The sequence below is a fragment of the Neodiprion virginianus genome, chromosome 5 (genome assembly GCF_021901495.1).
Source record: "Neodiprion virginianus isolate iyNeoVirg1 chromosome 5, iyNeoVirg1.1, whole genome shotgun sequence".
Lineage (NCBI taxonomy): Eukaryota > Metazoa > Arthropoda > Insecta > Hymenoptera > Diprionidae > Neodiprion > Neodiprion virginianus.
The window spans coordinates 7513100-7537166 of record NC_060881.1 but is presented as its reverse complement, the minus strand read 5'-3'; the positions used below and the strand labels follow the sequence as shown (position 1 = coordinate 7537166).

Below are 24067 nucleotides of genomic sequence, written 5' to 3'. Positions count from 1 at the left end.
CTGATATGTAAAAAGAAACATATTATAAAATTGTGATGAAATTTTGAAATTTTTGGGGTTTGTTCCTTATCACTGTAAGCAACAACTCTGCCAAAGTTATATAAAACGAAATAACTGATTATAAAACTTACATGTATGTTACCATCCAAACTTCCCGTGCTTAACGGCACTTGCTCTAATTAACTTAGAGGCTTGAAACTTTACACAGCTTTTTTTTTGAATCACTTAGAACACAGACCTGGGCTGCATCTTAATGAAAATTTTTCCGACCCCCAAATAAGAACCACCCTATTTACGCAATACGCATCGTCATGGCAGAGGATTCTTTTTTTCCCCGTGTAGGGAGGATTTAAGGAAATTATACGTGCTGAAAGCAGTCCGATATTTTCTAAATTGATCCGTGATTTTACGCGTACGCGAATACGAATGAATAGTAAAAAAAGAAAAAAAATTAAAAAAAATGAATGAATAAAATAAATACAAACATAGATATATTTACATGGATAGGTATATTTTCTTCTTCTCTGGGCTTGGAATTTATGCCGGAAAATCCAGCCTATCGTTCGCCCTGCGCAATTTCCGTTTTTGAAGACGTCCTAAATTTCTACCGCAACCGCGCACGCGATAAGGATCGCCGTCCAACTTGTCTCTCCCTCGTTTCCGTGTAGAACACGCCTAGAAAATCGTATATCGTAGCTGACTGACGAGTCCTCTCCGCCTCTTCCAGGTTTCTGGAGCTTTCAACCGTCAGCTTTCCGTCTTTCCCGTCTTCCCTCGGTAGATCCTTAACTCCGGGCGTGTTCTTGGCGGGGAGGGGCGGAGGAGGGCGTCGATATCTCCTCGCCCTGCCAAACGCCGAGACTAGGTGCAGGAAAATAGATAAAGCAAACCCCACTCGGCGTAAACTAGATTTTGCATTAGCATACGGTTTAAGAGAGGCAAACGGTTAACTATGAAGGAAGGGGGAGGAGGTGGGAGGGGGGAGGGGGGTACGCCCCAAGTCGGAACACCCTGCAAGCTCTACAATCACCCCTGCAACGCTCAGCGGTGATGAGTCCCTGCGAATTTTACGATAGTCTACGCGAAGCCGGATTCTAGATGCTCTCTCCAAGCTTGCGCCGCGTGCTTTACGACCCCGAGTCAGATTTCATTTTAGTTAAGCGAAAACCGTCGGCCGCTGCTCACCGAGAGTCGGTGAAAATTAGCCAGCGCGTCAAAATCCCGGCCGTGTTGCATAAAATTCAGCCAGAATTTTCGAATTCTTTATACACCCTATTATGGGGGTTGATTTTCTTTTATTTACGGACCGATCGCTCTTATAGAAATAGGATGTATACCCAAAGATGTAACCTTGCAGCTGCGTACAGGGGAGATAAATAAAGTTAACTCGGAGAATACTGGAGAGATTTTACGATCGGCCACTAAACATCCCCTAAATTAATTGGCCCCTTTGAATCGCCCACCCGCCGTATACGGACAGTAAACGAAATTCACCCCCGTAGAGTATATCTTTGTCCTTATGTGCGTAGGTTTGTGTGTGATATAAGACGCGGCCTGCAACTCCGCAGACAATGTCCTGGGTTCGACTTGAATGCCGATAAAATACGACTCTTCGAATACTGAGATCGCGAGGGGGAGGGATATCGATAAAAAAAAAAAAAATAAATAAAATAAAGGAGACTCCGCGAAGAAAGTTTACGACTGGTTAACGGGAAGTTATCGGTACCGGAGTCAATATCACCGATAGTATACACCCGAAATGTGTTACCTATAAATATCGGGCACGAGTTACGCTCTTCGAAAGAAAAACTCTCCAGGCGCATAACACCTGTGCTTAATGCGAGCTTCCGCGAGTTTTTTTAACGCCCTGCAAGGCTGCAGCTTTCCTCTGCTACCCTCCGATTTTTCAAAACCCTCGCTTTTCTTCTCTACTTTAATCGAATAAAAGAGTGAAGAATGGGCTCGCGGGTTATTTCGATATAGAATCGGTAAAAACTGTCGTAATTTATCTCCGCGCACAATTTTACCATCACGCAGGCGTTGAGTCGGGATCGAAGGAATCAACTACTTGGCAGTGAATTACATACATCCCAATATGACGCAGTTACAGAAAATCCGTTTATACACACCCTGACAGTATTGTCGATTGCCCACTTCGTTCAAGAGATATGTGGAGGGTAAAAATGTGGGGGAACTATATTTTTGATATATTACAGGTCTACAGTAAATAGTCGTGTGTAGTATTATCTATATATACTATTATTGTTACTATTTTTATCATTTTTCATTCGCACTACAACTCGTGAGTCGAGTTTTTGCGACCGTAAGGAAAAGGACGCCTTTTCATTACAACGCCTTAATTAAAGAAGACGAAGGAGAGACGGCAGCGACATTCAATTTCTCCTAATTTCGTATTCCTTCACTGCAGCGGCCAGGCGTCCCTATGAATTAATTTGAAAGCTCGTAAGCCGGGCTTTCCGAGTATAACTGAACATCGGTAACCCTGGACCAGTTTCTCTCGTGCATATAAATTTCATCGCTACCTCGCGCGGTGAGGTGAATTAAAATGTGCATAACGTGTACAATAATATACGGTGAAAATTGGCGAGGTAGCCTGCGTCTCGTTTACACGTAAATAAAAAAAAAATGGGGAGGGCAAGTGGCGAACGGATCAGGGGTGGCTAGACGAACTCGATCAAAAAGAAATCCAGATTTAATAGAGATTCTGGAGTCCCTCCTCCTCCGACTTTGGTACCCCCGGGACCCTACGTCAGCATATTGCATTATTATCGCGCATGACTTATGGCATCCCATATTCAATATGAGAACCGTGCGAGGATTCGATAAAGTTACGGGCGTCCCAGCCAATCCCTGTCAAAGTAGAGAACTGCGTATTTATCCGCAGTCCTTCGTCCAATTTCAGAGCTTCGCAAAAGCCTAAATTGAATCGACGACGCGTTGTTCCAAGCACCGTTTTCACACAATTTTATTCCCTTCCATGCACGAAAATTCAAAGAAACTTTGACGGGTTCGAATAAGAAAGTTAACGAAGAAAACGTGATCTCGAAAACTTTTTAAAGTCGTCCAGACCGAGATGAATGTTTTTTTTACATTGAAAACCGTACCTGTGTAACAAAAATTGATCCCTTTCACGGATGTTTATGCAGATAGGTAGATGACAAATTTGGGGATCCAAGTAACCGTTTGTTCAATGGATCTAATTTTGATTTTTGGTAGAAGTTGAAATTTTTCAACGATTTTGAATTTGAAAAATTTTGTGTTTCGCGCAAATACCCGACTGCGAGAACAGCTGGTATAAAAAAAATTTTCTCCTCCCAGGGAAAGAAGGGGTAATTGGATGTTACAATTCGTGTTGAAAATGCGAGTCTCTGCGGTGAGACGTATGCCTTTTTCCCTCTAGGGAAAAAAAAGAAAAAAAAAAACTGGATATCGTAATCAGGGTAGGGAAGGAACGGGAAGGGGGAACGAAGGCTCGGGGAGGTTGGTTAACGCTCCTGCTTTGTATTCGTCGCGCGGTGTTAAAGTAGGGGAGGGCAGAACCCCGGGGTCGTGATTGAATCTATAGGGTTCTGGCCACGGTCCGGCGAAACACCCTTGGCATTTATATATACGACGTTGAACGCCGTGGTTCTGGACAGAAATAGTTTTATTATGGGGCGGGGTGGACCGTATAACGTCGTGAACGCACTGCCGCCCCATGAACCCCCCATCGCGTCCTCGGATATACGTATATCGTTACTTTCTTGGACCTCGGAGCATGTGCTGTTGACGGTTACGTTCAACGCCTTATTTTTATCACCGACGCAACCGATGACTCAGTTTTTCAATACCGATAAATTCTGCGCACTCCCATTTTTTTTTCGCGACATTCATTTATTTCATTGGGTGCAGATTCTTTCGTTGTAGTCCGATCGTTGAAACCACCGTCGAAGTGCAGGCTTGGAGCACTTTTTTTCGGATATGTCTGTGCGGCTGCGTTGGAAATTTAACCTTCCTATAGGAGCGATTTATATAAGTAGAAATTTTGTTTTTAGTTTGAATTTGAAAATAATTTGGTCTTTGTAGCCAAAAAAAAAAAAACGTACGATTTGTATGTGTGTATAAAGCAGAAGTGTCTACGATAATTAGGCCGTATTTCTTTCTCGTCATCAATTATAAGTCTCAAATTTTGCAAATTGTCAATCTGGCGTGCAAATCTAAGGTTTTCGTTGATTCAGAGACTCTGTTTTATAAATTATTATATCCACCTGCAGAATCGTAATTAATCCAAAGGCTCGATTCCATTAGGGAATAAGCTTGATAAAAAAAAAATCAACGAAGTATTGAAAAGAAGGAATGACTAAATTCTTGGCTTTTGGAGGGCTTGAGTTCAACCCCTTAATCACCGTTTCAACGCTGATGGGTTTAATTTGACTGACGGGGACGGGCCGCGATGCGTTTTCTGGTTGTATCCGCGTTAGATTTACAATGGGAGATTGGACACCAGCCGAGTATCACGTCATCCATCACCAAACCGTTCAATCGTGGCTCAGACCTGCAGCGAATGAACAGCCCAGCTTTGATTTACGACGCTGCGTAGCGCCGGGTGCTTTTTACGTTTTTCATTTTTGTTTTTCTTTTTTATCAAACGCTAGTCATTACAGCGAACAAATACGCCAGTAACACTCTGACCACTTTCTTTTACGAAGAAGAATCTCTCTCCTCTGCTTCGCTGTGCAACGCGCGCTTATCTCTCACACTCTGCTGCATTCCCTGCCGCACCTCGCGCTTCGCCATTCTATCCCGCGTTTTTTTTTCTCTCTCTAAGTATTCGGTATGCATGCGGCAGCAAGTTTTTCTCACCGTCGGCAATCTTTGAACACTTTGAATACCCATTGTTTGATAATTTTCTGTGAAAACAACTGCTGGTTGCGTTTTTTTCGGTAGCACAGAAATGCAAGGCTTTAATCACATTTCACATTCAATTTACGGTCAGCGAGATAAGGGAGAAACGGAGAAGGAAGCGAATGGAAGCGTTCCGCCTGTGAGCAGGCAACTTGAGTTACTGAAATGCATTTCGCCTGCGATCAGGCAATTCGAGTTACCAGTATCCATTCCGCCTGCAAAGAGGCAACTCGGGATACTGGTATGCTACGACACGCTGACAACAGGCGCACCGCCATCTAGCCTGACTCGTTCGATTGTAATTGAGTCGATTTTTGTATCGTGTCACGCTTAATCGACGGAAGTTAACGTGTTTATGGCTAGCAGGGAGAAAAAGAGCGAGGCGCTGGGAGGGCGAGTGAATTAAAAATTCGCTAGTCCCACTAATTAATAGTTTTCACCCATAAATTTATATGCTTTTAACGCCCGCGTTCCGCGCGATCGCAATTAACGTTATCGGTACTCGTATACCGAGATCGCGGCAGCTTCTCGTTTTACGACCACGTGTCAACATCATTTGCGAACTCTCCTCCATTCGCTCTGACCGCTTGCAAGGATTTAATTACCAACCCTTTATAAATTCCACTTCATTTTTCATATTCATCAGTCACTACAGCGTCATTCCGATCCACGACCATCTTCCTGGAGCATAATAAAGCCGATTTCACTTCAAGCGTATATTTTCTTTATACTAACTTCCGACGAAAGGTAAATTTTAACGTCGATGAAAATTATTTCGAATACCGCGATAGCATTCTGATTTAAAATGCAATTACACCGAGACTTTCATGCGAAAATTGCTGCTCAATGCCAGCAGATATGCAACCGACAATTCATTTTTTATCCCTTCGTTTTTAACACGTAGCTAAGATTGCCTATTTTCGAGGTTTGAGCGATGAGTTTCACGGAAAATTCCCGGTATATCCGGTAAAAATGAGTCCAGCATGCGGTGGTCCTCGGATAATGAATTAGGTTTGATTCTTTATACAATCTGGATCGAAAAAAAGGGAAGAGAATTTCTTCTTCAGCCCCCGAGGGAGGCGGGCGCAACCGAACTCGTTGATTTTTTCTTTATATATCGATCGAGTCGCGAAGCGTGATTTGAGGGCTGTTTGAGAGACACGTAGTGCCATATCTTTGCGAGTCAAGGCACGCCGCGGAAGACATCTGTATTGTTAGGGGCTCCCGTAGGATTGGGATATTGTCTATCTCGTTCATTCGAGGCGTTTGGTATTCAGCTCGCAAGCCTCCATCAAAACTTATTCGCCGCAAGCGGTGAAACTTTGATACGGGACGCCCGACCGCCTTATTGGATTTCCAGCTTCCGAAGCCCTCCGGAGGGATGGGATTTTGAATCTTATCAAAATATCGAAGAGACACAAAGAAAGAGAGAGAAAGAGCGAGACTTGCGTACGTTGATCCAAACTTGGCAGGAATTTTGAAGGGTATGCGTTTATTGCTTTGCATCTTTTTTTTTTTTTTTTTTGCCAGGGGTCGTTCCTTACCCCGTGTCTAATTACAAGGACCGAAATTCACGACCGAAAAATGACATCGCCTCAAATCCCTCCCCGCATTGTCTGCTGCAAAGATTATAAGGGCATTCCGGGAGACAAAAAGTCAAATGTGACTCGGGACATGTCCGCGCACCCTGTAGTGAAAAGAACCCGCCTGCTCTCTTGGACTTTTCCCATATTAAAACTTCTCTTCTCCACGATATTAAAACATTCTTCGTCAAATATTTTCCCGTTTATGACGCGACCTTTCGCTTTTCCTTCCTCTAGCTTTCTCTACTACGCGCATTTGAAAATTTCCCTCGGCAATGTCATTTCACTGTCTGTACGTTTAACGCTTATTTTCTGTCGTTGGATTCAACTTGATGCTTAATTTCCTGTTCCCGTTGCGAGAAAATACTTTATACCACCTACATCGAAATGCGGGTGGGATTATGGTTGTTTTAATCAACGCAGGAGACGAAAAAGTGCATGCGTAAAGAATGATTTTAAATATGTAAAAGTAATTTAATAACTGCAGTAGCAAATTCGTATTAATAGCCGGGTTCCTGTACAAACAAGATAATATTCTGCCACGGTGCGCAGCTTTTATCCCTAATATACACACGTGGATGTAGTAACATTAGCGGAGCTAAAGGATTATCCCTGCACAGGCATGCGACCTTTATACGTACGTTATACATATATTAATCCTGATTTACGGAACTACGGATTTTAATATACATAAGCCCCGACTGCAGGCAATTAATCCCGGCCTTCCGACCCACCCCCGTATTAATGCAATTTAAAATTAATTAATCACCCGCTACCCGTTGCACTTTTACCATTCAACCGATCCGCAAATTTTACTCAAAAGCGTCGGGCTTAAGCGCGAGCACCTATTTCTATAGGGTAATGAAATATTTCCGCCCTCCAGCCGTTCCTGCGTTAAATCGTTAAGGGATGAGCGTGTCGAGGACCATTGTACGGGGTGATAACCACTGGCCAAAGAGAGAAAGCGAGGGGATCCGTACATCGCCTATAAACATTTTACGATATACCGGACTTTGTTAATGAGTTTAACGATCATAATAAATTATTAATTACACGGTATATAAGCGTATTATATTTATTTACCTGATGGCCGCATATTTTATTTGGGGCCTGTAGATGTTTGGCATTTGCCAACGTAAACTGCCAGAAAAATACTGCGAAGGTGACAGGCGCATTTTTCTTTTTACACCACAGTTTTTCTTTTTGAACTATAATATATGTATATTTTTTTTTTGAACTCTTTGAATTGACTCGCCAGATTTCCGTCCCGCTTTTCTTTCGCTCGCTCGCTCTCGGCTCTGTGTATAGTTACTTTTTCTTTTTCAAACAACTCTCACTCACTCAGTTTGTATAATTAAATCTCGAAAGTTTAAATCAAGGCAATTTAAAATCCCGTTTGTCAAAAAGTTTTCCTACATTATTACAGCTACTGTAGCAGCCAGTTCTGTTTCTTTATATTTCTATTTTTTTCTCTTTCTTTTATTATTAACGATACTCTGTTTTCATTTATCTTATACACACAAACTTCAGATGATTCTTTTACAATATAGATATATAAATATTTCTTTATCACTGAACGGATATGCATTTTTCTCATTAATCAACGGAATAATCTCGAATCACGTTATTTTTTCTCGTTTTTCATCGACCAGCGACGTGTTTTCAATACCCTTTGGAATTATCACACTGTACGGTAAAACGTCGACGTCACACCCCATGATAACGGGAGACGGTGGGGTGAAACAAAAACAACGCCAAGCCTTGGAATGTTATTAAAGAGAAAAAAAAAAATAAAAATAAAAATTAACATTCACCCCAAAACCAGCAAACAAAGTACGAAACTGTTTACCGACATCTCGTTGCACTTTTCACTCGCTTCTCCTCCTCTATTTTTTCTCTCGTTTTCGTTCCTCTCCTCAAGGTTTTATAAATACCTTTCACCCCGTAAAAAATACAGACGTTAACCGCGTGTTTGGCTGGCAAAAATATCCGCGCGACGTTCTACCGTGAAAATGAAAAAGAAAAAAAAAAAGAAAAAAATTACCACCCGTTTTCACATTTTTCGTCACAGGTTTAATTTTAGTCTCTTTGTTCGCCGACGCGGTTTTTCTTTCTTTCGTTATTATCTGGCGTTTCACACGAGGCAAACGGCGATGCTGCAGACGCGACACTATAAGCTTGGCCAACCAAACCTACCGACGAACCCCTTAAAACCTCGAAGCAGGGGGGGCCCTTCGAATATCCGATACTCCGCTTGCCACGGGGGCTGGACGGGGGTCGTTTCGCGGGGTCTGAAACACCGGTGATAGGGGGTTGCGCCCGTACACCATGACTAAGATATCGTCCGTGTTACACGACACGTGGACGCTCAAAGAACGCAACAAACGATGCTGACGGCCAGAAGAATCCGGGGGGAGCTTGTTAGTCATTCGATATCGCACGGCCTACCCCCTCCCCTGTTTCCCCTCATCGCCCAACACCTTTGCATCCCTTGTGCACATGTACGAGGGTCACAAAACGGACAGGGAACTAACGAAGAAAGGGGTTACAATGAGGGCAGCCTTATGCTTCTGCTCGTCTCTTTTTCTTTCCCTCATCGAGCGTCTCGCGTGTTTCGCGTTCGCGAGAGTAAGCTACTTTTTTTTTCTTACCTCGATGTGTGAAATTTCATTTATTTTATTCTTCCGTTGATAGAAATATTTTAACGCACATTGAGAGAAGTTTTTAGTTTCGGTTACCGCTCGGTCCTCAACTATTTTCATTTTTTACCAGAATTGAAAAATATACTTGAAGGTAGAAAATGAAAATTAGTTTTATAGCTGTTGCCGAAAAGTCTAGTATCCGTTGCTATTCTTTCTCGTTACGAACACTGTTGCTAGATTTTCTCGCAACTGTTGCGAAAATTTAATGCTCGTAAAACGATAAATTGACCAAAAAAGAACGATAATAGCGCAAAATGGTTACGTCTGCCTCGTTTTTCCTAATTACAATAATGTAATTCAAACAGTTTTTTTTTCTCAGTGCAGCTTTGCTGGGTGGGAAGAGTTTGCGACTGTTGGAAACTCATTTTGATATCAATTTCTTATCTATGCAAGGTATCACGTACGAAGTTCGTAAATTCTTCGAACTTTTTCTGTTACCAAGTGATTTTCAAATTTTGGTCGGTTTTGACAAGATAACAAAATAATTTGTTCAATTATCATCGCCCAGTCAAATATGTGATGAATTTTTTTCATTTGAAACAATATTCACCGTAGTTTTCAGTCGATTAGTTTTGAAAATTTAATATCGTAACCAAGTTTTGAGCGACGACTGGTACTAGTGTATTTTTTTCTACAGATTCTTTGTTTCGTCAAAGAAAGTGAACTCCATTATTGCAATAAGCAACGATAAGAGATTATCAATTCGAGGAATCGCAAGTACAATGAATTCTTATCGAGATAAATTATCGCGACGCAGATAAATATATTCTATTTTATCGCCATATGGTGATTTTTGAATAAAAAATCGAAGAGCTTCGAAAATATTCAATATCAATATTTGTAACACGACGATTAAAACATTTAAAAAATACGAATCGTGCGGTACGACTGCGAATATATAAACAGCTGGGCCGCGATCGATAGATCCGAAAAGGGTTGCCGGTATTACGACTCGATCTCCGTGTCAGTAGGCACTGTGTACGTGTAAGTCACCATCCAGAGGCACCTGTCTCTGCTTCGTTTGCTGCTGAATAACGGGCTCCCAAACTAATAGTTCGAATTTAGACGAGGAGGAAGTCGAGGGGCGCATATGTTTTAGGAAATTAAGGAATAGGATACCTACTCGTACCACGAGTCAATACTGAAACATTACACACCGACACGTATCGAAGACCGAAGCCGTACGTGCGGCTCTGCCAAAGCGAAATAGGGGTAAAAGTTATGGGCTTCGCGGTACCGCCTCTCTATATACAATACGCATACATACGTATATATATATATACATATACATATTATACATACGGGGGACACCATATGCCGATTGCTTGCGGGGCTTTAAAAAACCCTGAATTCGCGCCCCGTGTGTTTGGGGCGAACCCATGCTTTTCTCTCTCTCTCTCTCTCTCTTTCGCTGCAGTTGAAATGAGAAATTTTGGAACGTTTAAAAAAATCTCTCCTGCAAATGCAACGATCGAGTAGGTGTATATATGGGAAATAATGTCTTGCGGTGCAGGAGCTTTTTACGATCTCAGTTTTTCTCATTTTTATATCTCACGTTTTACGAGGCCGGTTTTCACCCTCTAACCAACGCTTCTCGCGATTCTTTTAAACGGTTCTATTTTAAATAGCTACTATGTTGAATTCGATCGTTCGCTCGTTTCGATTCAGCATACTAAATAGTACAAATAGTGGGTCCGGATGGCGGAATAATTCTGCCAAAGATAGAAAGCATCATCGCAATAATCGCGAGATTAACGATTAATCATTTCGGTACACCGATTATATTATTGAATATAATATATCGACGATCATTGAATTTCATGCTGCAATTATTGTAAACGAGGGAGATATTTTCGCAAAATAAAATTGTATCTATGGAAACGAATGCAGCAAAATGAAAAAAAAAAGTTGAGGAAATAATAATATAATTTTCTTCGTGGTAGATATTTTATTCACTCATCACGGTCAACTATTATTAAATAGATTAATACAATTTTAACGAATCAGTGTATCAACGTTATAGTTTGCTGATTTGATTTGATTTTATTTGATTTGTTCAAAGTGCAGGAAAAAAATAAATAACGTTGCCTCGCCGTAGAATTATCGGTGTTACATGGGGGAGTGAAATTTCATTCACCACTAATCTCGTTCGCCCTGAGCACCGCTGAATGCCACGTGCGCTGTGCTAGGCGTGACTCAATCTCTAATCAGGGGAAGCCGAGGCTAATTCCAGTGGTTCTCATCGCGGGACACGCTTAGTTGGGTCCCAAGGGAACTACGAAAATGCGAGAGCGGGGAGGAAGGCGACGCGTTTTCTCCATTTAATCCGTTTTATAGTCGGTGTTAGTCAGAAAAGACACACTTGTCGTAAACCGATATGTGACTGCGAATGGCGATTGCGGTGTATTTCCGAAACAGGGGGTGGAAGGGAAATCGAATTATCAGACGGGGTGGAAAAATGTACTCAGAAATGTACTCAGAAAATTAAAGGGTGACGATTACAGAAGTCTTTCGTAGAATTTCAAAGTTTAAGTATTTGGTTTGCGTACGAAAGATCGAAACAGAATCGATATAACTCTATAAAAATTTATGCTCTCACTTTTTGCAGTTAAAAAATTAAATATCGCGGAGATTTTGCTTTCTAATCGTTCTACATTTTTTTTACCTCGTGTAATAAAATTTTTCTTACTCTTTCATCGTTTATACAACGTCGCGGTGTGTTTCAGCGATTGTAAACCCGCCCTCGCACACTTGCGCAAACACAAACGCACAATGTTTTCGAAAACTGAGATGGTGGCGCGAAATTAATTAACCCTGCGGTAACGACTAATTAACTCGAATACGCTGAAGCCGCGGCATGTGGCTTCAGTGTTGATATTAATTTTATACGAACGTGTGGGTGGTGCAATGACGGCTGCATGGGGGGTAAATTAAGGATTCGAAGTACCGCCTAATTTCAAGTCTACAAATACGTACGTATTTCGAAGGAATTAACGTCGTATGGATCGTAAATCAGCGGACTCTCACCTGCAACAGAGGAAAAATCAACGGAATTAATTATTACTCATGTTATCGTCGATTGAAATATGTTATCCGATTGTGAAATCTTTTATACACTCGAATTAAATCAACCCCTGATAGCTCGAATTCACCCCCGGCCACCTTCTTAATTGGCCGAACAAAACTCACGAGGAGGAAGAAACTTTTCAATGAGATTTGCAACTCTCGTCGTGACTCCTTATTTCTGCGGAGCACCCTTAAACTAACAATCAAACTAACACCTACATAAGGCTTTCCCCTTGGTATGCTGCCTTGGAATTCAATTGAATCAACGTCGCCACTGCGTGACGCTTCAGAAGCACGAATACTCGGCTCGTTATAATGCGGGTCGACAAAGACAACCTTTTCTTTTCGTTTTTTCTTTCTATTGCGTGAAACCAGACTAAGAAAATTGATTTATTCGAACGTGGACTAATTAGATAATTCTTTTGTGAAATATGAATTTTATTCAATGTAAATGAGAGAGTGTCTACCACGTCTCATATTTTTTGTAAGATTTGTATTATTTCATCGCGTTTGTAAAGGAATTTAAAAAAAATTCAACGCGTGCGAAAATTAACGATGAACAACCTGCAGACACCCAATTGCAATATTTTCGCCCAATTTGGTGTAAAATAAAAATACGAGAGAAAGGAAATTTTGGATTGAAAGAAACTGTGACCGATTCGTTTAATTCATTGATCAATTTTAATAGTTTTGCAAAAATATTGACGTAGAGAGAGAAAGAAAAAGAAAACCCTGGTACGATTTTGTTATCTTGTCGTTAAATCGGCTTCCCCTAATTTTTATTTCACGGCTTTTAAAGTCCTTGCGATAATTCAATTCTACGTGTTACCAACATGACTTGAAAGAAATTTGTCAGCACGCGTGTCTGCAGTGGTAAATTACGATTATACATGATACAGGTATACGCGCGTATGTGTAAAACAGGGAGAGACTCGAAGGATAACACGGAGAGACGAAACTGCCGGCAGCTGACGAGAAATTTCATTTTTAACGCAAACATCGAGCGACCCCCGCCGAATTTAACCCGCGGCATTTCACGCGGCGTTTAGAAAGAGGTGACATATATATATATATTTTTTTTTCTTTTTCCATCCTTCAACTGCAATCCGTCCCTTAATCTCGATCCCTCTCTTTTTTTCGGGCGTAAAACACTTCTGGGTAAATATTTGATGCAATTTTTTAAGGGTGCGAGATGCGCGAAGAAAAAGGGGGGGGGGAGGGGATGAAACCCCGACGCAAAAGAGAAACAAGAATAAAACCGAAACAGCTTTTCTCATAACGCGAAACTGCGTCTAGCTACTCTCCTTTCTCTCCTTCTCTCTTTCGCTGACAGTCTAAGTGATTGAAGATAAGCCGAGACACCTGCTAGCTGCAGCACGTGTTACCTCCCTTGATATATGGCGTCTTATATGGTGTTGATATCACCGCCGAACCATACACAGCGTCTAACTCCTATAACTATTCGCCGAGGGTGGACGGCGTTAAACATTCTTCAAATATAACGCCTACACTTCGCTAATTCAATTTCAAAACCTTTGTCTATCCATCAACGCTTGTCCGTTACACCTAACAACCCCTGACTTGACGGAGATGTATTTCCCTGCACCCTTCAGCCCCGAAATGAAGAAACGAAGGAAGGAAGGAACGAAGGGTTGTTCAAATAATTCATTTCAAAGTACGGTGTATTGATTTTACTTCCGGTTTAACCGTGCGAGCGACGCCAAATTGCACCGTGAAACAAAAAAAAAAGAAAAGAAAGAAAACAATAACAATTTCTCGTGATCGCATCTCACGTACGATACGTAATTTGAGCGTAATTTTTCCTGAGAGATTACACGGCAAATTGAAAATTTTAAGCTTCTCGTTCGACGAGTGAATCGAGACCGCGACGTGTTGCCATTGAATAATTTTCAGCCGACTAGGCTTCTCGAGTAGGGGGATGATAATATTTATTCTCTCGGTATTGAGTGGTTTAAAAATACGTCCTGCGCGGCAGGAAAACGGCGAGGCAAAGTCGACTGCAACGGAGGTGGAGGCAGGCCATGTGCCCTGCAGAAGAACGGAAATAGACATGTATGTGAAGTCAGCAGACTTCCAAGAGACGCCGCCACCGCGGAGCGCAGCGGAAGGACGGGGGGCTCCAATTATTCTTAAACACCGCGTTCAAACTTGATCTCAGAATTTTATTTATAGCATTTTGCAGGTCTCAATTTTCTACACGCGACGTTTCACACGGCTTCGCGAAATGAGAACGCGCCCGCTAAATTATACGATGAAAATTTAAATAACAACAAAGAAACATAGCCTTGTTCAAATATATTGTTCCATAATTTTAACCCCAGAACGTAACGGCGGGGGATTTGAATCTCCTTTTTTATCTTTATTTTTGACCACTTTTTTGGTACTTACGTAAAAAGTTTTTTGACGCACGCGATGCTTTGTCAAGGAACGAAGAAAATGAAACCCTGTAGGAACTTTAACGATACGATGTACTCGAGAAGTGGAATTTACAAGATTAAGGCGTTTTTTTTTACCCTCCGTTACCGGAATAGATAACAAAAAAAAAAAAAAAATAATAACGTTGCCGTTCTGGGGTTAACGACAAATTTCGAAAGTGTTTATGCAAAGAATTTTCGTAAACGAAACGAACTCGCCAGTGCGACTGCGTGATGCGAAAACTCATCGCGACGAGGTGCTGAAATTAAATGAATAGGGGTCGATGAAGACGCTTTTGGGGGGCGATGAACCGGTTCCTGCGGGATCCGAGGTCCGCGGGTCGTTCGCAGGGGAGGCTTAGGTGAGCGATGTCGCGACCCGGAGATTCGTCAACGTCAAACCCCATTAACGGACGGGTGTATCCCGTGCCGCTGCCCGTCAACCCGGCGTAATTCCAACAAATATCGCCTTCTTTTTCCCTCCTTGTTATCCCGCATCGGTCAGCCATTGCACGGACCGCGCGATTCCACGGTTATCGTACGTTCAAATTTGAAATTTTTACCGTTCCGTAGTAAAATTAGCCGCCGAACGCCGGCAGGTAGGCAACCGAAGTTACGTTCTGAACGTATTGCTGCCTATCCAACGGCGCGGCGCTCAGTGGCGAGTCTTATGGAAAAGTTTCGAACGATGAGATGACGAAAAGTACAGAAGACGGGAGAGAATTGGGGAGAAAAATTTTTCAACGACATTTTCCCCCGAGTATTCGAATTAGCGGGAATTTTTTGCGTAATGAATAGCGAGAAGGGCGTCGAATTTTCGCTTTTCCAATTTACAACTCGGGAATATGACGCGCGGTGTTACGGAGCTACTGCACGTCCGTATAACTTATGAATATTAAATATGACCGAGGTTACGAGCCGGTGCTTTATTCTCATGATCTCTCTACATCGGGGTTGACAAAACCCTTCGTTCCAACTCCCACCAGTGTTAATATCCATGCATTTATAATTTCGTATATACGCAGACGGTTGTTGCTCCGCTGGGCTTGCAGACTCTACGGTCATTAATACTCGAAACCCGCCCTGCTGATGCACTCACCTCACAATCTCTCTCAGGCATTATATCCCGATGACGGAAAGATTGATGCGATAAAAGTTGAAACGAAAGATTTTTACGAAAAATATAAACAAAGTTTGAATTCTTCGGTGACAATTCGGTCAGTTTGAATGGAAGCAATGAACCATTTTTATCAATAAGGACATTGTCAGAGTCGATTTTGTCATTGATAATTCGTATACGTTGCCTTTTCCTGTAAAAATAAAACAACGACAAAAATATCGAAACAAATGGTCTGAAAATTATCGCACCTGAGATTTTTTGGAAACGTTTCATTATTTACTCGCGCCGCATTACGAGGATGTTGGTCGAGTAGCTTATGGCGTATCCCCGACTTACGATCCCCGTGTAAACATAAAGGAGCGAGCGGGCTTCTCTTCCTTGGACAAGGCTAAGCGCGGGGTAAATTGACGAAGGACGTCGCGTCAGCGACAATTAATTCTCCCAGCAGGAATATTAGCTTAGGCCAAATTGGGCGGCTTGAGCGTCGAACTGAAACTCAAACAGAGATTCGTGACCGAACAAAATGTCGCCTCTGGAACTCCGGCTCGGATTTCTGGAGGCCTCCCTGCAGCCTCTGATCCTCCGAAGATGAGGATGAGGAGGAGAAGAAGAAGGAGGAGGAGGACCCTAACGCTTATCTTTAAGGCGATCCTGTCTAACGCGCTATCCGAGGAATTCCCGTCGTCTTACATTCTAAGGATGCCGAACTGCGGAGCGACGCGATGTCTTTCTTGGCCCTTCGTCCTCCGGGTTCGGCCCGCAGGACAACTTCCTGGGGGATTATTTTCCCATTAGGATCTTGTCTCTTCTCTCCAGGACAAATTGACCGCCGCCGATTCCGCTGCCCGCACGCTTCGCTGACGCCACTAGATTTTCCCAGACTAAAAGTACTTTTGACGCATCGCGTTTCACGGGGTTGAAAGAGGAAATAAGGAAACGGAAAACTAGGTATTAAATATCGACTCGTATTTTCAGGAATTTGTTTTTTTTACTTATCTTTAGGTGAGAAATTTTTTTTTAACTACACTGAGAAAAATTTCATTTGTTACGGTAAATGGAATAATTGAGTGTAACAGGTATCGTTAAAAAAAACTGTTTGAATATTGTTGGAATCAGGAAAAACGAGACACGCGTAACCATTTTGCGACTAATTTTCATTTTCTACCTAGAAGTATATTTTTCGATTGTGGTAAGAAATGAAAATAGTTAAGGACCGAGCGATAACCGGAACTAAAAATTTCTCTCAGTGCACCTGCAATTTTACTCAATCCTGAAAATTACCGTCTGTGAATTTATGGAAGGTTAATTGCGCTCTTTTCAAGCTTATCGAGAATTTTTATTGCTCACCTTATTTTTCTACGCCAGGGAAAAACGCCGTTAATAAATGAAAAAATCCGGCCAACCATCTTTGGACGGGATCTGTTATATCTGGAATTACGTTTATAAACGCGCTTCGGGGTGCAATAAAAATTCCTACCGGCTATTCTGATCTCGAGTGCCTAGATTTAATAGATACGCTAACAGCTCTATGAAACACGCATTCTAATTAACCCAGGCTTGTGATTCGTCTATGTAATTGCCCACCCATACATGCGACCGTGTATCGAAACTGGACCCCAAATGTCAAAAGTTTTAGTCGTTAGGGTTTATACTTATTGTAGATTCCATTAAATAAGCATCGTTTCAACAGCCGTGAAAGTATTATTGAAATGAGAACACAAAATAAAATAATGTGCTACAAATAACTATTTAGAGTGTTTATAGTTTTCGATACAACAATCTCTGATTATTACAACATTGAACCTGTTTTTCTGGTTTAAAACGTTTATACAGTTGAACAAGGTCTTGGCATGAATTTATTGTCGCAGGTACTATAATTAAAAATAATAGTAACCTTAACAGTATAAATCATTTCTAAGTTTGTACCGGTAATTATATTTTTCGATTTTTCGCTCACGGTAAGAAGTAAAAATGATCAAAAACTGTAAAATAACGATGACTGGAAATTTTTTCCTCGTTTCACCATCATTTCAATTTCCACAAAATTTTTCATCCGAAAAACTTTGCAAGTTCTTTCGTTGTTCATCCTCTGTCAGACTGACTTTTTACACGCTTGACGAACAAAAATGTGCAGAAATGAGGGACGAGAGTCCTTGGGAATTTGTTTTTCTCCAAAAGAACGAACCCGAGTCATATTTTGTACACGCACTCGGTACGAGCGCGATAAATTCGGTTAATTAAAACTGTAACCGCTTTGATCGTACAGCGCGACTAATAACGCTGCACAGACAGCGAATGCAAGCGCTCTTGAACCTTTTCAAATATTCTTGTTAATTAGCATCCTCCAAACGTACAATCGAGAGCTTACGAAAGGATGTTTTTGAGTTTATCTCGCTCCTATCTCTCTCTCTCTCTTTCTTCTCACTCTGAAAGTGAAACGTCCTCAACCACAATTAGAAGTCAAAAAATACTCCCCCCGCTTTTGCTGATTGTAAAATGACCGTTATAGTTAACGTTTTCACCTTCCGAGGACAGAATTTCTCGTTATCATCCCTAACGTACAGTTTTTACTAGTGCTGTAAGATTTAGCCGGCTTAGCCAGCCAAGACAGTTAACTTGGCTGATTAGCTGAAGTAATTAACCTGCCAAAATGGTTACGTTGGGTTAACTGACTAAGCTGGCCAAATCTAAAAATGAAGAAAATCAATAAGCGAATGAATTTTTCTCCTTTTCGATTCGAACTTTGAAAGTAAAATACCACATGAATAAACATTTTTAACTTAAAATTAGAGGGGTTTTTGAGCTCAGCCGATTTTTGTATCAGTTAATAATATGCTAACTTCAGTTGGGAAATATACGGTTTCAGTTTGTATTCGAAAATATGCGGAGCTTTGTAAGTGACTTTGAAAATTTTACCCAAACAAGTAGCACGATTTTACGGACGTTAATATTTATTCTTAGCTGAGCTGATTATTGTTTACTGATCAAATTTTAAGACACCTTGGATAATTGATTGACAATAATTCTGTAAAGTGAATAATAAAACAAAACTTATTCCAGTCGCAAGTTCGGATCCGAAAGTTAAAAAATTCATTTGCTTGTTGATTTTGTAGACTTTTAGATTTAGCCGGTTAAAATTAGCCGATTAGCTGATTTTGACCGACTAAGCCGGTTAACCGGCTAACTATTTTGTTCGGCTAATTGTTTTACAGCATTAATTTCTACTCTTTTTCTCTTGGCGGAGAAATTCACCCCCGTTATGGTTCGACGATTTACGAGAATCGCGAGTGGCTTAATCATCGAAGGTGAAAAGCAGGAAAGCAGGGCTCTGCTCTTTGTATATGTCAATTCGAAGGCGGAAGGGAATCCCGGTTAAGCTTGCAATATCTTCACAGCGGTGAAAAATTTGGAAAATCTGTTTAACGTCTTCACAAGTACGTCCGACTTCGATTTCTCCTTTCTCGCTCATTTTTGAGAGAAAACCGATGGAAGGAAAAACCTTTCGCAAGCTCCGAACACAATAGCGCGCACTTTATTCCCAGTACCGACTTCGACTTTTCACCGCCCCAAAGTGACTCGCTCTCGCTTACTTTCACCCTCCACCCTCGACTTGTACAGCTTCGAGTGACACTTTGCACGATCTGGGGCGCGACTGATATATTTTTATCGATTACGACATGTTAAAGAGAGAGAGGTGTAGAGAAGAGAAGAGAGGATAAAATATCGCCACGATTTATGGCTAGTCAGGAAATTTTCTAAAAGAAAAATTGAACGGTTACTACGTCGTGAAAATTGGGTTAATCGTACAAGATAGAATTAATTACGAAATCTAGACGGTGAATTTGGTTTTGTTTCAATCCAGGGTTTCAGTGTAGATATTATTTGATGTTTCAGAAGAAAAATAATCACCGATTTTTCACCGCTGCACTCCTTAAAAAAATTTTTTTTTAGGTTAAAAGAAAGATTCTGTCAAAAGATGAGCGTTCTGCGTTATGTGGAAGATCACGTTCAGTTGATTTTTTGCTTTTGAACATTTCTTTTATACTTGTGAAGTATCGTTAGTGAAAATTATTTTTCTATTGCTTATATCGATCGTAACGTCAATTTACGTCACTGTATAAAAAGACCCACAGTTGTAATATTAAATCTCCAATTGATGTTTGAGGAAGCGTATCTGACGACTTTTACATTATTAATTCGATCTCATAAAATAGTTACAATTCAATACGAACTCTTAATTTAGGAGAATAAGATTTCCGGTTGATACATCGTTGTGTTACGGATCGTGAACTTTGGGTCGAATACAAGTGTCAGGAAAGAAATAATAATTGAAGTGCTACAACGTGTTTCTTCGCTAATTCCAAACAATGTTAAAAAAGAAGGCTCAAAATTAAATGACCGTGATTTTCGACATGACGCAGAACGCTCGTCTTTTGACAAAATCTTTCTTTTAACCCAAACAAACTTTTTAATGGGTTACCTTACTGGAAAATGGAAGATCATTCTTTCCTGAAACACCCTAATTGGTGCAGATACAAATTCCGAACAATGGGGTTTGTTCCCATGGATTGAGGAGAAAACGCATGTGGAAATCGTGCAGGGGTGCAGAACTGTGCAGCACCGCGATTCTCATCAGGGGCATTGAACATTCAGCCGCGAAGGCTTGAACACACTCTCTTTCTCTCTCTCTCTCTCTCCACGTACCATGGCTGGCTATGGTTTGGGACGGCAAACACTGTCTAGTGGAGGAGAAATAACCCGGCAAAGGCAGATTCGTGCTTTATGGGGCTCGAACACGAAAGCCCCGCGACCATCCTATCTTTATATCAACCTGGCACGTAACCTAACCCATTGTTTTAGAGAAAATGAAAGCTCGGAAACAAATTCCCGTACAAGAAACCGGCACGAGAGTTATTACCGAGTGCTGAGAAGGATTTAACCCTGATCCAATTCGGACAACGAAGTCCTGCTTTTCATTCGTGATAAACACTGAATTAAAACTTTGATTATTCAAACCTGCTTCAATTACGGTTTTCATATCCTGCGAAAGTTAAGCCGCTGCTCGGACTGTTTTAAGGAGTAATGAGAAAATCATCGGAGATACTAATTCCAATCATTTGAATATATATTATACGTGTATGTGAAGAAATGGCAACTTTTTTCTTCACAAGTCGCTTCGCGTTATCACGATTAGAAATCATTTCGAACTTGAAATTGGAGTGAAATAAGTTTACACAAAAATACATATCAGATGAATAAAATTACTCGCTACCAGTGAAATTGTACACGGTTTATTAAACCAAATATCCGATTAAAATAACCGACTTTAACATTTATTTTTAACTTTTTTATCGAACGATTGTAAATTTTTTCAACGTTGCCCCTGCACAAAAAATCACCGATCAAACTTACGTTTAATATTAAATCATAATCGAGCGAATTCGACACACGTATAGGATCATGCTGAAATTCGTACGGATTTGTTGGATAATTTGGGGCAATTTTAAGCAGGACGCGAGGTTTCTTTTTAAATCGACTGAGGTGTATTCTTCACGGGTTTGGTAACGACGGTGTAATATCTTCACACTTTAATACGAAAAAATCTTATTCTCTAGCTGCCGATCCTCGCGCAGTTGTTCCAGACTCGATCCTCTCATCGCTCGAGCCAAGATCGTTCTTTCCACGGTTTATAATAGCGGTGTCTGTTTTTTACTTCATTTTTTTTCTCTCTCTCTCTCTCTCTCGTTCTTTCATTTTTTCACATCCCAAACCACGGAGGCAGAAGTTACACCGCTTCTTCACTCAATCGTGACTGTTCACTTTGCACCTGACACAATAAACCGAATCCCTTTTTAATACCCATCTCAGTCATCGGATCGTTTCAATTATTCCCCGTACACGAGTTTTAACAAAGTACTTTCGGATACCTGCATTCTCCGAACTAAATTGAGTGATTACCAATCGGTTATATATATATGTATATATATAAATTTTTTTAACAAGCTCGAACGAAGGATGAAAAAAATTTCCACGATACTGTCTAGAAATGATTCGAACAATTGACTCTTTGCAATGTAGGCTTATTACGCAGTCGGCGCTGTAAATATTTATTGCAAAAAGGATTAAACGGTAGAAGAAGAAGAAAAGAAAAAAAAAAAAAGAAAAAGGAATGAAAGAAAAAACCGCGTATCAAGCCGCACGACGATGAGAAGCATTTCGATTTGTTAACTAAGTTTAGTCACGCTATCGGGGCCCGGCTCTCATACGCTTGTTGTTTTTATTATTCCTACTCCTGCACCGCGATGCATGTATGCAGAGGATATAGATTTCACCCGTATCGCCGGGCGTCTCTGCCCCGCGCCCATAAACTTTTATTAAGATTGCTTTATTTCGTCTTACCATTAGCTGCTCGTCTCTTCCACACAACCGTCTCGTTTATACGACTGTGTTACGAATTACGCCGAAGAAGATCAATGGGATAAACGTTAAGGCTTGGCGCCGTTTCATCGATGATCCATCCTGGTATCGTTTTTAATTGCAACCCAAAACCGTGGTCGGTGCTTCAAGCCTTTAAAGTGTATTAACTTTAAACATTCACCCACGTGGTTATTGGTAGACGAAATTATTAATCACGCTCGCGTTTACCGTAAATTACAGATTTTCTTTTTTCCTTATTTTTTCTTCCAATCTAGTTGACGTACAGTCGCAAGTTTCAAAAGTACGTATTGAGTGACGTTGTCAAGAGATGAAACGACCGCCGTATAAACTGTACAGACTAAATATCTACACTGAGAAAAATTTGATTTGTTACAGTAACTGGAAAAATTTAGTAAAATGAATATCGTTAAAAAAAAAAATGTTGAAATATTGTTGGGATTAGGAAAAACGAGGTACGCCTAATCATTTTGCGCTATATCGTCGATCCCTTTTTGGTAATTGCAACTCAGAATTAGTTTGTTCGGCTTACTCTACTTTTTTTTGTTAAACAAGGCTTCAACGTCAATTTATCGTTGCGCGAGCGTTAAATTTTCGCAACGGTTGCGAGAAAATATAGCAACAGTGATCGTAGTGAGAAAGAATAGTAACGGATATAAAAGTAATTTTCATTTTCTACCTAGAACTATATTTTTCGATTCTGGTAGAAAAATGAAAATAATCAAGGACCGAGCGGTAAACGAAACTAAAAATTTTTCTCACCGTAAGTGGCAAGATAATTCTTTATTTTATTTTTTTTATTTTTGTTTTTCGCATCTTTACCTTTACTCGCTGTTATTCCCAAGTTACAATTATCACCGTTTCGTTCGCATCGTTATAACCCACGAGGCAGATCACATTGGCGATAGAAATGAACAACCATTGATTAGAACCGTCGTTGAAATCGTTGAGAAAAAAAAAAAAAAAAAAAACTAAATTAGACGCGCATTATTTCGAGCACTCGTTAAATCGGCTCCTCGGAGCCTGCATACGCACGGTTTTTATCGTCCTGATAAGACGAGCCGTTACAGGGTAGCGCGCGCTGAGTACTGAATGCATTCCGTCACACGGGACTTGAAATCTTGGCTTCGGTGAGCCTCGGATTTTCTCGGTCGATTCCGCCCCCGAGCACGTGGCTCCGAAACCACCCCCGAGTGTCAAATTGTCCGCCCCTAAGCAAACACGCGCCTCACGATGCCTAATGCACTCGGTAAACATGTCGAATTGTAAAAACAAGGCTGGCCATATGACGGGGGTGGTTTTTTTTGCGGGGGATGAAATTATCTCCTCGATTATAATTTTTTTTCCCTCCCTCTATCTTTCTTTCTCTTTTACGCGGCTACGGTGAAAAATCTTTCGGATTTCGTCGACTCGCTCGTGGCTTAACCGTTTAGCCGTCAATCCCACGATCAAATATTGAATCGATGCGTCAATCGGCGAGGGGGACGGGCGTTAAATTAGTCGAGAATCGACGGGGCTCTTCATCGATGAAAGCCGAATGAATAGTAAATACAATTGACGGATGTACGCGCGCGTTGCGGGGAAATAAGAGGGAGGGGGGATGAAAATTTTGTTCATTAGTGACGGAAACTCGCGAACGCTTTTGTGAAGGCAACGTGTTTGCGCTCTGACGATGAGTTCAATGCTCGGTACTCTCGTCACTCGATCACCCAGATGTCACGGGGATGCCGGGTTTCTCGAACCGGTTTATCCGCGGACCAAAGGAGAGGAATGGCAGGCTAGATTTACGCAAGATTTGAATGAGCGTCACTGTCGAATCCT

General features: G+C 41.1%; 1 protein-coding gene and 1 long non-coding RNA gene across 9 annotated transcripts in view; one reads left to right on the top strand and one right to left on the bottom strand.

The window, feature by feature from the left end:
* The window catches only part of LOC124305433 (protein prickle-like), a 116200-nt gene that overhangs the window by 31284 nt on the left and 60849 nt on the right, over positions 1–24067 (bottom strand). The window contains exons 1-3 of one of the 8 annotated variants that reach the window (XM_046764881.1): positions 23069–23210; positions 22457–22586; positions 22211–22379 (exon numbers count right to left, since the gene is read on the bottom strand). The exons of 2 other annotated variants lie outside the window; for them this stretch is intronic. The gene's annotated coding sequence lies outside the window, so the exon portion shown is untranslated. Of the gene's footprint in view, positions 1–22210; positions 22600–23068; positions 23211–24067 lie in introns of those variants that run through there. 5 more of the 8 variants (XM_046764882.1, XM_046764883.1, XM_046764880.1 and 2 more) reach the window with 5 other exon arrangements.
* The window catches only part of LOC124305439 (uncharacterized), a 70788-nt gene that overhangs the window by 10463 nt on the left and 36258 nt on the right, over positions 1–24067 (top strand). The window lies entirely within an intron of this gene.